Source organism: Rhinopithecus roxellana, chromosome 4 (assembly GCF_007565055.1).
Source record: "Rhinopithecus roxellana isolate Shanxi Qingling chromosome 4, ASM756505v1, whole genome shotgun sequence".
Taxonomy (NCBI): Eukaryota; Metazoa; Chordata; class Mammalia; order Primates; family Cercopithecidae; genus Rhinopithecus; species Rhinopithecus roxellana.
In genome coordinates this window covers 57,921,555-57,928,693 of record NC_044552.1, presented here as the reverse complement: position 1 = coordinate 57,928,693, position 7,139 = coordinate 57,921,555, and the positions used below count along the sequence as shown (strand labels likewise).

At 43.8% G+C, this 7,139-nt stretch overlaps 1 pseudogene; it reads left to right on the top strand.

The window, feature by feature from the left end:
- Positions 1-775: 775 nt before the first annotated feature.
- On the top strand, positions 776-1,807 carry LOC104656792 (annotated as a pseudogene).
- Positions 1,808-7,139: the final 5,332 nt, after the last annotated feature.

Genomic DNA, 7,139 nt, shown 5'->3' with positions numbered 1-7,139 from the left:
TAAATTACCTACAAAAAGGCCCTGTCTCCACATATAGTCCCATTGGGGGTTATGGCTTCAACATATGAATTTGGGGTTGGAGGTAGATACAATTCAGTCTGTAGTACTTTCTAACCACTAAATGCCTATAAAATGTAAGCTCAGTAAGGGCAAGGACTTGGGCTGTGTTTTTCACTGAGCTGTCCTATCTTTCCAAGGCCTGTTACAGTGCCTGGCACAGGCACATAGTAGGCCCTCAATAAATGTTTGTTGAATGAATGAATGATGGCTTCTTCCTCTCTCTGATGCTCTGAGATTGAGGACATCTGTGAGAACAGATCAGGTAACGAGGCATTTTTTTTTCATAAGAGGTAGAAAGTTTTTTTTTTTTTTTTTTTTTTTGAGACGGAGTCTTACTCTGTCGCCGGGGCTGGAGTGCAGTGGCCGGATCTCAGCTCACTGCAAGCTCCGCCTCCCGGGTTCACGCCATTCTCCTGCCTCAGCCTCCCGAGTAGCTGGGACTACAGGCGCCCGCCACCTCGCCCGGCTAGTTTTTTGTATTTTTTAGTAGAGACGGGGTTTCACAGTGTTAGCCAGGATGGTCTCGATCTCCTGACCTTGTGATCCGCCCGTCTCGGCCTCCCAAAGTGCTGGGATTACAGGCTTGAGCCACCGCGCCCGGCCGAGGTAGAAAGTTTTTATGTAGTGTTGTATTTTTCAGTTTTATGATAAGATTTATAAAGATGCTCAGTCATGGCTGCCAGCCCCTGCGCCATGTCCTCCCCCTGCTCCGCGTTCCTCTGCTGGTGGCAATGGAAGAAGAGATCCATGATGGTGGGCATGGGCCAGAAGCACTCCTACGTGGGCAATGAGGCCCAGAGCAAGTGCGGCATCCTGACCCTGAAGTACCCCATCAAGCACCGCATTGTCATAAACTGGGACGACATGGAGAAGATCTGGCACCACATTTTCTACAGCGAGCTGCTTGTGGCCCTGGAGGAGCGGCTGGTGCTACTGACCGAGGTCCCGCTAAACCCCAAGGCCAACAGGGAGAAGATGACTCAGATCATGTTTGAGACCTTCAACACCCCAGCCATGTAAGCAGCCATTCAGGCTGTGCTGATGCTCTATGCCTCTGGGCGCACCACTGGCATTGTCATAGACTCTGGAGATGGGGTCACCCACACGGTGCCCATCTATGAGGGCTACACCCTCCCTCACACTGTCTTGCATCTGGATCTGGCTGGCCAGGACCTTACTGACTACCTCATGAAGATCCCCACCTAGCGTAGCTACAGCTTCACTGCCATGGCCAAGCGGAAGATTGTGCACGACATCAAGGAGAAGCTATGCTATGTCGCTCCGGACTTTGAGCAGGAGATGGCCACTGCTGCATCCTCCTCCTCCCTGGAGAAGAGCTATGAGCTGCCTGACAGCCAGGTCATCACTATCGGCAAATGAGCGGTTCCGGTGTCTGAGGCACTGTTCCAGCCTTCCTTCCTGGGCATGGAATCCTGTGGCATCCATGAAAGTACCTTCAACTCCATCATGAAGTGTGATGTGGACATACCAAAGACCTGTATGCCAACACAGTGCTGTCTGGTGGCACCACCATGTACCCTGGCATCACTGACAGGATGCAGAAGGAGATCACTGCCCTGGCACCCAGCACCATGAAGATCAAGATATCGTGCCTCCAGAGTGCAAGTACTCAGTGTGAATCTCTGGCTCCATCCTGGCCTAACTGTCCACCTGCCAGCAGATGTGGATTAGTAAGCAGGAGTACTACGAGTCAGGCCCCTCCATCATCCACTGCAAATGCTTCTAAATGGACTACAAGCAGATGCATAGCATTTGCTGCATGGGTTAATTCAGAAGTATAAATTTGCCCATGGAAAATGCATACACCTCATGCTATCCTCCCGATACTGGAATAAGCCTTTGAAAAGAAATTGTCCTTGAAGCTTGTATCTGATATCAGCACTGGAGCATGGAACTTGCTGCTGATTTTAACCTTGTATTCCAGTTAACTGTTGCCCTTGGTATTTGTTTAATACCCTGTACATATGTTTGATTTCAACCCTTAGTACGTGTGTCTTCGTCACTTCATGGCTGAGGTAAGAACGTGCTTGTGGAAGACAAGTCTGTGGCTTGGTAAGTCTGCGTGGCCAGCAGTCTCTGATCTATGCAGGGTATTAATGTGTCAGGGCTGAGTGTTCTGGGATTTCTCTAGAGGCTGGCAAGGGCTTCTGAACCAGTTGTTTCTGTCCTGCTGGTCTGTCAGGGTTGGAAAAGTCCAAGCCATAGGACCCAGTTTCCTTTCTTAGCTGATGTTTTCCTGCCGGAACACAGTGGGCTGTTACTTGCTTTGAGTTGGAAGCGGTTTACATTTACACCTGTAAATGTATTCATCCTTTTAATTTATGTAAGTTTTTTTCTTTTTCTTTTTTTTTTTTTTTGTACAGAATTCTCAACTCTTCAAAGAGATGACAACAAATTTTGGTTTTCTACCATTATGTGAGAATATTAGGCCCCAGCAACACACCACTCTGTAAGGAAAAATAAAAGTGTTGCCAATAAAAAAGATTTATAAGGATAAACAATCTGAGTTTATTAAATTATTTATTTAATAAATCATCTGATTCATTCACCCACTTCTTCTATCAAATATTTACTGAACACCTAGTAGATATTCATTATACGGTCAGGTGCTGTGGGTGAAGCTAAGAAGGGTAAGACACCATCCTTATTCTCAAAGCGTTTGCCATGTGCTTGCTGAGGGATATGGTCAACACAGGAAACAGTTATGTAACCACACAATTATGTATAAAAGAATCACTAGAAAGATCACACTTCCCTTCCCTGAGAACTAATAAGAGGATGCAGTCTTAAGTAAAACAGGATACCTGCTAGGTAAAAGGCAAAGATTTCTTTATGGCAGAGTTGTTTAAGAATTGATAGAAGTAGCTCGGGTAAGCTTAAAACTAAAACAGAGTACTGTAAAACTCCACTATGAGGCACCTGAGATAATATGAAGTGGGCATTTGGTTATTGGCTCCCATCTTTTGCCAAGCTCCCATACACAAACAGGAGCAGGCTCCAACTTTTATCTTCAAGAGAACAGGAAAGAGAGAGGAGAAAAGGGCAAGGAAGGAAAGCCCCAGTGGGTAATGAGAGGCAACCTGTCCCCAGAAGCAGAGAAGGGGAAGGGGTGTTTCCATTTTCTTAGAATCACCCCGACCTCATCTTCCTGAATTGGGCTGACAACCACACAGAGATTCCTTAAATCTTTGCTGTGGTCCTTAGACAGCCATAAAACCCAGAGTTGTCCCTACTGATATTTAACCTGGAGAAGACAACCGCCAGCACCAGTGGCATAAAATCACAGCTGGACCTGCAGAACCCAAGTTTGGCTAGCTGCTTGGACCTACCCAGTCACTCCTTAATCTTGATCCTAGCACTATGGGAGGCGGAGGTAGGCACATCGCTTGAGCCCAGGAGTTCAAGACCAGCCTGGGCAATATGGTGAAACCCTCTCTGTACAAAAAACACAAAAATTAGCCAGGCACAGTGGCATGCACTTGTGGTCCCAGCTACTTGGGAGGCTGAGGTGGGAGGATCACCTGAGCCCAGGAGGTCCAGGCTACAGTGAGCTGTGATCATGCCATGGTACTCCAGCCTGGGTACCAGAGTAAGACCATGTCTCAAAAACAAAAACAAAAACAAAAACAAAATAGTGACCCACATTTTACACATCTACACTTTTATACCTCAGTTATTTTGTTAAGATTTTCCTCTAGTATTTATGACTGGTAGGTTAGTTACCTCTGGGCCTGAATAGATCTGATACAGCCCTGTCTGAGCATAGGACACTGAGCCCTAGTCTTTCTCATTTTTCTTTCTGCCTGTGGATCTATGAATCAAGGATCACAATGCTACCCTCCACTGTACAATTTCAGAAACAAAGCATAGCAAGGAGAGCCAGCAAGGATCCCAGCTCAACTTACCTGAGCACGTCACTCCTGGCAAGATCTGCCCACTGTTCCAGGAACAGAAACAATGTTCCACGCAAACCCAGACTGAGACTGCGTGTTATGGTGGAAATCGCTGAGCTGGTAACAGACACAGCAGGGCTAAGGCTCATACAAGGACAGGAGTGAACAGCAATGCCTAAGCACTCCTTTCAGCCTCCCAGAGGTTTCATTCTTTGTTTTATTTCTGCCAAGCTCTCTGGTGTAGGATACTTCACTCTTGGCATTAGCTAGCTTCCTGTGGTGTTAAATGAGTTCAAATACTACAACATGTGTGACAGCATTTTATAAACCCTGAGGCACGATGACAATGTACAGGCTGGCTGTAGCTGTGGCCACTCTACTCTTTCTTCTCCTCGTCCAAGCGTGGGGTGCAGTGCGGTGTTGAAAACTGTAGGCTCTGGACTCAGATTACCTGACCTTGAAGCTTTAAGCTATTTATTTAACTTTTGCTCATCTAGGCTTCGTCATCTTAAAAATGAAGGAATAATAATAAGAATCAACTTTATGAGATGGTCTTGAGGTTTAATTGAGGAAAAATTCATGTAAAGGACCTCACGGGGAACAAAATATTTAATACAAATATTAGTTGATATTCCTTAAGTGAACAGAGCTGGATGCTAACTTTTCTCTGGTTTCTTTTCCTTGATGTCATCTTTTAAACATGTCTTGGCACTACCAGTAGATAGCGGGGGTCTAGCCACGGGCCTGAATGAGAGATATCTGGGGATTATGAGTTGTAACAAAACAACAAAATAGATAATACACTTCTGTAGGCCAGGGTAGATTACCGTTTTAAAGGATGTCACCTGTAAGGCCTTGAAAAAAGTATAGGCTGTTAGAAAACTTTCTCCCAGCACCATTACCATTTATGGGAAACTGATAGAGATTTAACGTCTACATTTGCTTATCTCATCTCTGGCTACATTTGCTTGTCTCATCTCTGACACATTTCTTATTGTGACACATCCCATTGAGAGAAGAACTGCAAGTCTCTTCAGGAATTGTGTAATTCTGCAGAGATGAGAGAGTATGAATGAGTATGAAGTAGAACGTTTCTTTCAAGAGGACTCTGAGTCCTCAGGCAGTCTAGGAGATAATCAATGATATTTCTGCTGAAGAAAATGACTATGAAAGAAAGTCATTCAGATTTCTGGCTGCACATGGTCAATTAAACTCATAGTTTATTTTTGCTCTCTTCAAAATCTTGTTAGAAAAAGGAAGAATGTTATAAGCCCACAAGGACAGGAAGAGTAGCACTGACATTTTGGAAGCTAGAATGCTGAAGAAAGTTTGTTGCTTACTTCACAGATTAGAGGCAGCTGAAATCTAAGCAGTTTCTTTGCATCAGCCTCCTCAAGAGGCAACCCAGGGGGATGATACAAAGGAAAGAATCTCCGTAATTATAGGTACTAGGTAACTCTGAAAGTGGGGTGAAGGTAGGACTAAAAATAGATTGTTTGACATATATCATAAGAGGTAACTAGAATCCTAGATCACCCTCCCATCCCCTTTCTACCTGAGAAGATGACTAGAGGCCAGATTCCCTGCAGAGACCAAACTAGGAAAATTGGGTACTAGGGATGCCAGCTACAGCTGAGGTGGGTATGAGACTGTACTGAAGACACTCTACATACTGGGTTGCTCACTTTTCTGTAAGCTCCTAGAATATTGGCCACTAGACTTAAACTCTCCAGGCAGGAGATTGAATGACTCTTCTCTGAATAAACTGATTAGCCAAAGAGAAAAGCTATAAACATAGAAAGAAGTCCCACAGTGAAACTGCATATCCAGATCAACCCACCATGAAATTCATAGCCAGCAAGCTCCACTCATAATCACACAATCAATCCAATCACACTTTTCAGTGTTTCCCCTAAATTATAAGCGAGGAATCAAGGACAATAAGACGTTTGAGAAAAGCCTCTAAACAAGGTTTTTCTAATCTCAACACTACTGATATTTGGGTCTGGATAATCCTTGTTGTGCTGTGCATTGTAAGATATTTAGCAGCATCCCTGGCCTCTACCTACTGGATCCCGGTAGTGCAAATTCCCAGTTGTGACAGACAACCAAATACATCTCCAGACATTGCCCTCAGGACTAAAATCTCTTCCTATTAAGAAACACTGTTCAAACAGGAAGAGAGAGATAGAGATAGAGATAGAGCTGAGAGAGAAAGAGAAATAATGAAAAAGGAAGAAAAAAATAAAGAAAAAAGGAAATAAGAAAAAAGACTGTGAAGGAAATAAGAACAAAATGAACAAAAATACTATCTTCAGAGTGATAAAAGAAGATATTGTATTCATAAAACAAGACAAGGTGGTGCCAGGCGTGGTGGTTCATGCCTGTAATCCCAGCATTCTGGGAGGCCAAGACAGGAAGATCACTTGAACACAGGAGTTCGAGACCAGCCTGAACAACATGGAGAAACCCCATCTCTGCAAAAAATACAAAAATTAGCCGCAGATGTTGGCATATACTTGTAGTCCCAGGTACTTGGGAGGCTGAGACAGAAGAATAACCTGAGCCTAAGAAGGTCGAGGTTGCAGTAAACCATGATCGTGCCACTGGACTCCAGGCTGGGTAACAGAGTGAGACCCTGTCTCAAAAAAAGAAAGAAAGAAAAAAAAGAAAAAAAACAGGAGGTAATAGAAAAGAAACATTCAGGAATAAAAAATCCTCTCAGAAATTAAATACATGTCAATGGAAAGAAAAATACATAAATAAAAGTGTTGAAAGATAATGTTGCAGAAATTTCCCAGAAAAATAGAGCCAAAAAGTCAAAGAGATAGAAAATTGTAGAGAGAGAAAACAGGAATTTGAGCATAATTTTGGAAGACTTAAGGTCCAACTAGTAGATATCCTTCAAATAATAGGAGGAAACAGTGAGATAGATATAGGGGAGGAAAGTTTCAAATAAGCTGTTTGGTATGGTTTCCTGTGTCCCCACCTAAATATCATCTTGAGTCATAATAAACAGCACATGTGAAGGACAGCGCAAAGTGGAGATAGCTGAATCATGGGGCTGGTTTCTCCCATATTGTTCTCATGGTAGTGAATACGTCTCAAAAGATCTGATGGTTTTATAAATGGGAGTTCCCCTGCACAAGTTCTCTTTTGCCTTCC